General features: G+C 39.2%; 1 long non-coding RNA gene across 2 annotated transcripts; it reads right to left on the bottom strand.

The window, feature by feature from the left end:
- Positions 1–1289: 1289 nt before the first annotated feature.
- Positions 1290–9082, bottom strand: LOC112961697. Of its 2 annotated transcripts, none has more exons than XR_003252086.1 (3): positions 8346–9082; positions 7049–7179; positions 1290–3161 (listed from the first exon to the last, which is right to left on the bottom strand). It is a non-coding gene; the product is annotated as an uncharacterized LOC112961697 (long non-coding RNA). The 2 variants fall into 2 exon arrangements; XR_003252085.1 differs by lacking the exon at positions 1290–3161 and adding an exon at positions 4077–5129.
- Positions 9083–9296: the final 214 nt, after the last annotated feature.

The following is a 9296-nucleotide window of genomic DNA, read 5'->3' on the forward strand; positions in this document are numbered from 1 at the left end:
TTCAAATTGAGTCATTAACCAGGAGCATCTAGCGGGTCCGAGCTCAGTCTATTTTCTCAGTCAGCCGGGAAGGCAGGCTCACCACTGCCTCCTTTCCGATAACAAAGGGAGAGAAATTTTTTGGTGAATGAGTAAGTAAATACTCACCTGAAAGTCAGATGAGTCTGGTCCTAGCTCCTGGATCTATTTCTGCTTTTAAAATCCAACATGGTCTAATGTAAATGTTCATACATTTTACCCCTTGCTGTCTGCCTACCTTAACCACTAGGCTAAGTCATAACCACTCACACCTGCTCCTTCCAAACTGTCCTTTGACTGCTGCATCTCCAGGTGCATGGTGGTCTAGATGCCACCAGAGATTAGAAAGGTGCTTCACTCTGGCTACCCAGGGATGTGCTGATGAGAGCTTCTGCACGAAGGTACAGGTTCAGTGTCCCAGAGTCACAAGTCTCCTTAAGCGCTTCAGCTGCTTTGTTATTTTGCAAAAGATAGAGAGTGATCTTGCCRTAATCGTATCTGCTCAAGTAACATATACAAGTTTTAAGCAAAGTCCCAAATTAGGGGACATAGGTAGCTTCAATTCCATTTTGATATTCATCAGATACTTTCAGCAATAGTATTTAAGACAGAACAAACATTTCCATTTCATTTAACTTCACAGTTATGTTTTCATTCAATACTAGCTACAGAAAACCAAACATGAAGTTTTGCAGGTTTGTGTTATTCTTATTATTCTTTCCCTGTTTTCTTTCTGTATCACTGAATGCAATAGGATGCATGAATTCTAATTTTACTTACTTTTTTCAGGTTCTGTGAACTTCTAAAAGCTTTCTCRTGCTTGAGCACTAGTTTTAAAGAGTGCCAGAATAACGACCAATCCCAGCTTTAATTTTTGTTTTTGTTCCTCTAAAACATTGCAAAAGTTGTAGAAATACTGAAAAGTTATAAAGTGGAAAAAAGAGAAGTGAAAAAAGAGTAAGAAAACAGAGGAAAATCCCTCTGGATATAAATCATTTTATTGCATTCAGTGAAAAAAATGTGCATGGAGCTGGGGACTGTGTAGGGTAAGATGGAGAGAAATGAAAATAAAATTGATTTTAAGAGATTTGGAGAAAATCGTCACCTGGAAATCATTCACACAATAGAAACTATTCCAAAGTTGTTCAGAAAGTTATGTTTCCCTTTTTGAACGGGCTCCCAATGCTCTAGGGGAACTTCATCCCAATAGAAGGTATAATCAGAAAGAAATACTCTGAAGTCATCCTTGAATTGTTCATTTTAATCTGGATTTTGGGAAAAGAAGTCCCACAAAAAGGAACAAACAAGTCACAAAAATATTCATTTGAAAAAAAATAGAAACAAGTGTATATATATGACCACCAGCCTTCCCTCTTGGAGCTGTTATACTTCATACATCTCAAGATTTACTTGGCTTTACATTCCACTCAAATCATTATGTTTTAAAGGCATGTCTACATTTAAATAAAGAATTTTGCATTGCAATCAACTGCTAAAATAAATGTCAAACTAGGCCCCAAACTGCCAAAATTTTCCAAATGAAAACAGGAGATGCCTACAAAGATTGAAGTGAGCATACTGTTGCTTTTGAAATTATCAGTGTAGGCAAAATGCCCGAGTAGAAATCTAGGGCCTGACAGTCAGTAACTGGAGCAAAATGGCTTTCATTGGTTTTCATAATAGAAGGGCGATTCCCCTTACACAGAGCACAAGATGCAGCATTTCAGCCAGTGACTCTTGGGTCAAGTCAGTAAACAACATTATGCRTCCTGTTGCAAATTAAGAGTATCTGCTCAGTACAACTGACAGATACTTGAGGAAGAAATTAATTAAATTGTGTTGATTTAAATCAAAGTGGAAGAAAAAAGTCACTGTAACGTCATAAATAAAGGATATGCTGGTTACAGAGTCGCAGTGAGTCAGCTTTCTAGGAAGGGATTACTTGAATCAAGAGATATTATGAGAAAAATATACTGCTCTGAGGATAACAATGAGTTAAACTGAAAGCCCTTTAATGAGAAGAGTGAACAGACTGCATGATAAATTGTTGCTCCAAGGTAAGAGAGAATGAGCTAGAAGCAAAGCAAACAAATCCAGGAGGAGCTCGGTGTGTTTTGTATATTAAATACTTGCAAGCTGGAGCAGATCTTGTATGCTTTAAAAACCTTTTGTAACCTATGAAACACTTTCATTCATATAATTTATCCTGAAAGAGATCTATCCATATATGTATTGCCCTTTGCAGTAGTCACAGAGCTAGATGGAAACCTTGATTTTCAGCACCATGTACATATAAATGGCATATGGTGGCAGCATCTTGCATTATTTATTTGTAATTGTGGGCACATAATTTGCACTCTGAGCTTAAGAGCTGTATATCAACAGGCTGCTCTGGCTAATCTCATGCCAGCAAAATTCCTACTGAATGCAGTTGTGGCCATGAGAAATCTGTATGGCTGGTCACCAGAAGAGGAGTGCTTCTTCCATGTTTCTGGGACCTCACTCATTGCCCCTCACACTCAGTGAAAGTCTTTCAAATAACTTCAGTGGACTCTGGATGACAAAGCACAATAAAAATGATGTTAAATTCACACCACCATGTGATAAGGGCAAAAACAATTAATACCAGTTGATAGATTACTGTTTCTCACTTGTCTATAAGTCTCTCTCTCTCTCTCTCTCTCTCTCTCTCTCTCTCTCTCTCCCCTTCCTTCCCACTCTCAGAATATAGGAATATCTCTATAATTTATCTAAATCAAATTAAGTGAACAAATAAGTTAGTTAATTGATATATTTTAAGAACGGAAAGGAACTTTGTAATTACATATTCTGTTCTTCATAATAAGGACATGGAATACGATCCAGTTATTTGGGGGTCAAAATTACCAATATCATGAGACTACACCAGCACCTGTCTTCTAGAGGGACACACAGCTTTGATTGAAGACTTCAGGTCATGGCAACCCACAGCACTAACAATGTCTTGTGCCTGTGGCTGACTACCACATGTTAAAAACAAGCATCTTATTTCCACTTGGAATTTGTGCTGATTCAGCTCCAGGCACTTGTGAAATCTTTCACTGACAAACTGAAAGGATACCAGAACACTTTCTCCCAGTGTATGTCATTTTAGAGGTGGCCTCCTAAATGAAAAGAACAAATGAAGAACTATCTATTTCCTGAAGACAAGAATTAACATATACCAATCCTAAATTACTGGAGGGAAAAATTAGCACAAACATTGTAATAGCTTGCAAGAAGCCAAACCAGAATTCACTACTATGTCTTAAGGGGAAAAATCATTTATTCTTCTATTTTATATGTACCACACTATTTGTTGAATACTAAAATATTTAGATGTTAAATTTCAGTTTCCTCCACAAGGCATTATACAGTAATATTTATGCAAAATATGAAAACAAAAATAGATTTGCCAACACATCAGCATTGCAAGCCCTCATTAATGCAAGGACAAACAAAACACCATGTTCCACCATGTTCCTCTCTACATCATCTGTCATTTGTTCAGGTTGAATATAATGAGGCAGAACCTTAGAGTTTGTGTGGAGGGGAAAAATTAGGTTCTTATCTTTCATTTACAACAAGTGAAATAAAAAGGCCCACATGAGGGTTAGAAAGTAAGAAAGACCCTGGCAGAGAGCCCTAGTCCTTGATAATGCCCCAAAAAAGGTCCTTCTTAAAAATGCTCCACCAACACTTTCTGGTGCTTTCACTGCTCTCGGACCATCTCCTTACTGTGTTATGCTGCTCATCTTGGCTTCAGACCAAGAGACTGTGGGCAGTATCGTGCCTTAAGATCTAATCTGCACATGTTTGTGTAGGTGCTCCTGTGCCAGAAAAATTTAATTGCTTATGCCAGTATCTTTCAATGCATTCAAATTCATTGATGCATTTCAGTGCATCCATGTTTTCATCCACTGTATCCACGGGTGTATAGACTGAGGCCAGTGGGGAATCATGCACCAGTGACGAGATGCACTGTAAGGACACCAGAGACCTGCTGAACAGATTTTTCTTTTTGTAGCATTAGGATGTATAGTAGTATTAGATGGATATGCACACAACGCAATAGCAAACACAAACTGCATTTCAAGGACTGGAACGCCCCTGCAGAGGATAAACATCTTGGTTTTGCACATATTCAAGTAGCTATGCATGTTTCCTAGAAATTATGGGGGGTTGGTACTTTGAACTACACAGAGTAATTATTAATTTTAGTCAATAATTTAATTTAAATAATTTAACTGATTACTAAAATTACTTTGTATAAGGAAGATAGAATAAGCATGTTTATAAAAAGTAGAACTCTCCAGGCACTTCATTTCTCAGGTGTCTTAAGTATTATGACCAATGGCAGGTGGAAAAAGCTAAAAAGCAGTAACACAATGTGTGCTCRCATTATTTAAGGTTACTGTTTGTGAGGAAGTTTCTGATGGAATAAGACAGGATTGGATGATAAAATATTCCAGAAACCTTCATTCTAACCTAAACTATATATTCTGTGAGACTAGGCTTCTTTCCAAATAATCAATTCACTGCTGTCCTCCTATTTTCCAAAGCAATTCCCAGAAGACTTTTGTTATGACGAAGTACTCTGTTGGAAAGGTGTGACATTTTCCATTTATTTTGTGTTAGAGTAACTACGCAAAGAAACAAAGGTAGTATGAAACATCACAAAAAAATTGAGGGGCTGTTTTTTCTGAGAAAAAATGAACAATGTTGGGATGTAAGTTTCCATCTGCAAAAGCAACCAATTGAAGAGAACTGTCTGCAGAATATTATGGTAATTCACAGTAAATTAGTTTTAAAATATGTAATTAAATCACATTTTCTTGCTTCACAGGGGTACAYGGAGTACATATGTGAGGTCCTTTACTTATTGGATTCTTTATTGTGCTATAAGAGCGAAATTTTTAATGCTGCCTCTTGATATCAGGAAAAAAGTAGAACAGAATAATTAGCCTTATAAAAATTTCAGGTCAGTAATAAATACATTGGAAAGTTTTATATTCTTTCTTTTCTTTCTTCACCAAGAGCTTGAGTATCTTTGCATCCTTCTCCTGTAGCTTCCCCTGTTTTTCTCATCTCACCTATTTAAGAGATGGAATCTGATTTGAAATTTGAATGCCAAAGGAAAGGTTCAGAAACATATTACCGCTTTTCAAAATGCATGTGTGCCATCAAGGCATTCCCCCATGTGAGATGCCAGGCAAATATGTATAAAACTGGAAGTCGAATATATACTGCTTCTGCTCTGATCTGTAGCCTTTTCTCCCTACTCCATTCTTGTAAATGGTTAAACAAGGTACAAGTAACCGGAAAAAAATCCCATCCTTCTCAGATCTTCGCCATTCTCTAAGTGCCATCAGCAGACGGTGCTTAACTGAAGACCATAATTTTTAACTTGCAGGCAGGGCTATATAAAGATACAGGCACAAAACCAACCTACTTTCCATACGTTCCATATTGACGAATATGCAGCACCAGCAGTGGCCAAAAATGATATTAGTACATGTCAGATGGGACAAAATGGAAGGGTCAGCTGTGTTTGGCTGGGGCACTGCCACTTCCTGGGGCGTATATCCTCCCTTACACATCTGTGCCTTGTGTGAGGAGCAAAGCAGCTCTCAGCGCTGTTCCTGCAGCCGAGGTGTCCCTGGGGCCATGCCATGGTTCATCCTTTGCCTCTCTCAGGCCTGGGAGAGCCAGTGCAACACTCCAAGCTGCTACCCCTATGCCTGACCTCAGGTGCACAGAGACACAGAGTAAGATTTCTTCTAGACTTCTGAATTTTTGAGAACTTCAGACAACTTTAATCTCTACTTACTTTCTTCTGAGGCCAACCATGAGTGTCTCTTTCTTATAGACACCCTCAATAAAACTGAGAGGGACCCAAAAGAACAAAATCTCTGACCTCTACATGCACCCATCCCATCCATGGTGAGACTCTGGGAAAGCTCCAGCCCACATGTTGCTTTGCAGCACAAGCCCAGCTAGGCAGCACCCACCGACAAAATATTTTTTCTGGTTTTCACACAAAAAAGGACCCCATTGTTCCAAGGAACTATGTTTTCATTGCCATCATTGACCTTGACAAGAGATTTTTCTCCGTATCAGGCACACTAGTCTTCCTTTAACTCCTGTGAAAGATCAAGRTGGCCTCAGAGCAGCAAGAGGTACAACTTTGCCGAGAGCAGCCAGTCTCACTGTCAGGACCGCCATCTCTGACAGCGGCAGCAACCAGAGTCATTGGTCCTCACCAGCTTTTAATGAATACAGAGTCATAGCCTCCAAGCCACATGCCATCAAAAATCAAAYAAAAAACAGCCCTTTCCCATTCTGGATGTTTTCTAGGGATTGTTGAAATAAGAAGCCTAAATTTCTCAAGGGATCATCTTTCCCCCAGGACGATTTCTTTTCCACCACATAAGGCTCCACGTACACAACACAACTTATGCTGGTTGAACTTGGCTTGGCAAAATCTGGACTGCCTCTTGCATAGAAATTCCTTCATTTTTTCCCCTTTGCCCCTTCTGTCCTCCTTACTCAGAGTATTATCTATCTCTGCTATTCATTGATTTTCTTTGATTCAGAAAACACACCTACTGAAAGAATATAGGCTAGGTAGGGAGGGTTTTAGCCACTCAATCCTGCCAGGTCTACTGAACAAGTTAGCAGTGATCATATTTTTCATATTCCCTGTATTMTGAATCATTACAGTTAGAAAAATCCACCAATAAAAGGGTTCCCACTAACAAGTCTACTTATAAAGCTGCATTTCCAATATCTTTGATAAAAAGAGTCTTACAGATGAAAGTTAACAGATCCTGCTGGTTATTTTTAGTTTTTGCTGTTGTCAGAGGTTCAGTAGGGAAATATTTGTGGTGTGTGGCAGATACTTCTACTGCYTGCCTCCACCACGGTAGCAGAGCCATGTCAACGCATCTCTTGATGGCCAGGAAATGCTTAAACTTTGCTAGTCATCATTTTAAAAAGCATGAAGACGTACCTATTCATACTGATCTTTCCCCAGAGGAACAAGCAGCAGAGACAGGACCATGCTCCAGGTGATTTCCACACTGGTCACCTTGGGCTGGAAGTGATTAAGGGAGTCCTTTTTCTCACTAAGTGCACCTACAGCTGGGGGAGAAATGGGAAGGGAAGAGAGTAGCTCATTCCTATTGCAAATAACACTGGTGAGCAAAAAAAGTGAAGGTACAGGCRAAGGGATTTACCACCCCAACTCACCCACCTAAGAATATTTCTCATCTAAATAGTTCCTAAAACCTTTTTTCTTTTTTCCTGCAAGATATGAACTACATGCAGAAGGCAGGGCGGTGCTGGCTGGCTGCGTGTGCACCCTTTTCTGGAGATAACCTTAAATAACTCACGATGGATACACAGGGGCAGGTATGGGGTATATAGGGCAGCCCCTCAGGGGAAGACAGCAATTCCTTGGGACTGTGAGGGAGCTCAGGCTGCCTATGTAGAAAACACGTTAGAAAATACTAACTTGAGAGTGCCTCTTACTATAGCCAGTGCCTGAAAAGACAGCAAGCCTTATGTGTGCAGCACCTTCAGGTGTTTAAGCTTTGGAGAAGAGAAGTTCTTAGATCTGGACATACTCTTTGGACAGTGCTGCTTGGACAGCTTTCACTGAAAAGGACACGTTTGCACCATACAGGTGCTTCTCACAGAAACCTCAGCAACCAAAAATAGATATAGCTAGTACAGAAAACAAAATGCCAACATCTGATTAGTATAATGAGGCCACTGAAATTTTCAGTGCTAATTAGTACAAATTCTAGATGGCAATAAGAATATGCTGTCTGAAAGTAAGGAAAAGCACACTAGTTTAAGCTAACCTGTTTTTCCTTTTTTAAACTCTAAAAGAGACATGATTTGTGAAAACTTTGACTTGTGCTTAGGAAAAAAATGGGTCATAACACATTTTATTTTTTCTGGAAACTCCAAATATAATTTCCTTCTCTTTTTCTCCATATGCTCCTCCACAGGATTAATGAACCTTGATATAAACACAAATCAGGCCCTTGGTTGCCCTTTTGCTGTTCAGTGCCTCAGTATCTGTATGGAAGGCTTGGTCACAATATTGATTCTGGATATGATAACAGACATCAAGACTAGCAGTTTAAGGCTAACTAGTTTACTGTGAAATTACAGAATAATAGTAAAGGCAAACAAATATTATCACGATTCCAGTCAAAACAAGAATAAACTTAGCTATCCAATAATACCAAGCTAGGGTGAATATCTAAGCATGCAAGTACTTAAAGAAGGATAGATACCAGGCAAGCTTGCAGGAACCAGAGCATGGTTTGGTGGACGAGTGACTCAGACCAGCCAGCAGGCTCAGTAAAGTCCAAATTTCCCGGTTGTATCCGTTCCTTTTATTCGTTGAGTCTCGGAAACACTATCCAGACCCATCAGCCCATCATCACCTTGTTACAAGTTTTGGTGCATTTTCCCCTTTCGGGGTTTTGCAACCCTTTGTGCCTCCAGTCCTTCATCACATTTTGGTTATCAGTAGCTTACATATTTTGTTTTTTGCAGGGGGGTGCTTGACGTGTGATTACAGCATGAGGCAATATTAGCCTAGAGTTGCATTACAGTATCCCTCTTGCAGAGTCAAGTACAATGCACCGCTTATGATATTCAGGTGTGTGATGTTAAGTGATCATTTCGTTCAGTGACTTTTATATTGTTACAGTCTGAGGTCAGAGATCTGATATAGCTTAAATCTGCGATTTTAAAATCTGTTTTAATAGAATAAGAGCTCTTATTCCAGCCATTTAAGGCTACATCCATGAAAACTTGCCTCCCATAATTAGAATTTGTTCTCCAGGAACTTCAAACGTAACAGACTGGGTCAAACAAAGGGCAAATTGTGGTCTGTTTGGGATAAAGCTGAACATGAACTTGTTTATGGCAGGCTCCAGAACGAATGGAATACAATATGACAAAACAACGATGCTGTCCTCACTTGGCAAGAACCAGACAATAAAGTTATTGCAGAGCTTGCAACGGTGGAGTTGGCAATATAGTTCATTTTAATAAATTGCGTTATATTGGATATTTAATCTGTGTAGACCAAGTCAAGACTCATTCCAATGAACTATATCATATCCTTCTAACCCATGAGAAAAGGCAATAAAAAGCATTATATACATATGTATACAGACACACACACACACACGTATACATCTACGCTTTGTAGATGCAGCAGTCAGCAGATAGTT

Source organism: Apteryx rowi, unplaced genomic scaffold, assembly GCF_003343035.1.
Source record: "Apteryx rowi isolate R43461 unplaced genomic scaffold, aptRow1 scaffold_1369, whole genome shotgun sequence".
Taxonomy (NCBI): domain Eukaryota; kingdom Metazoa; phylum Chordata; class Aves; order Apterygiformes; family Apterygidae; genus Apteryx; species Apteryx rowi.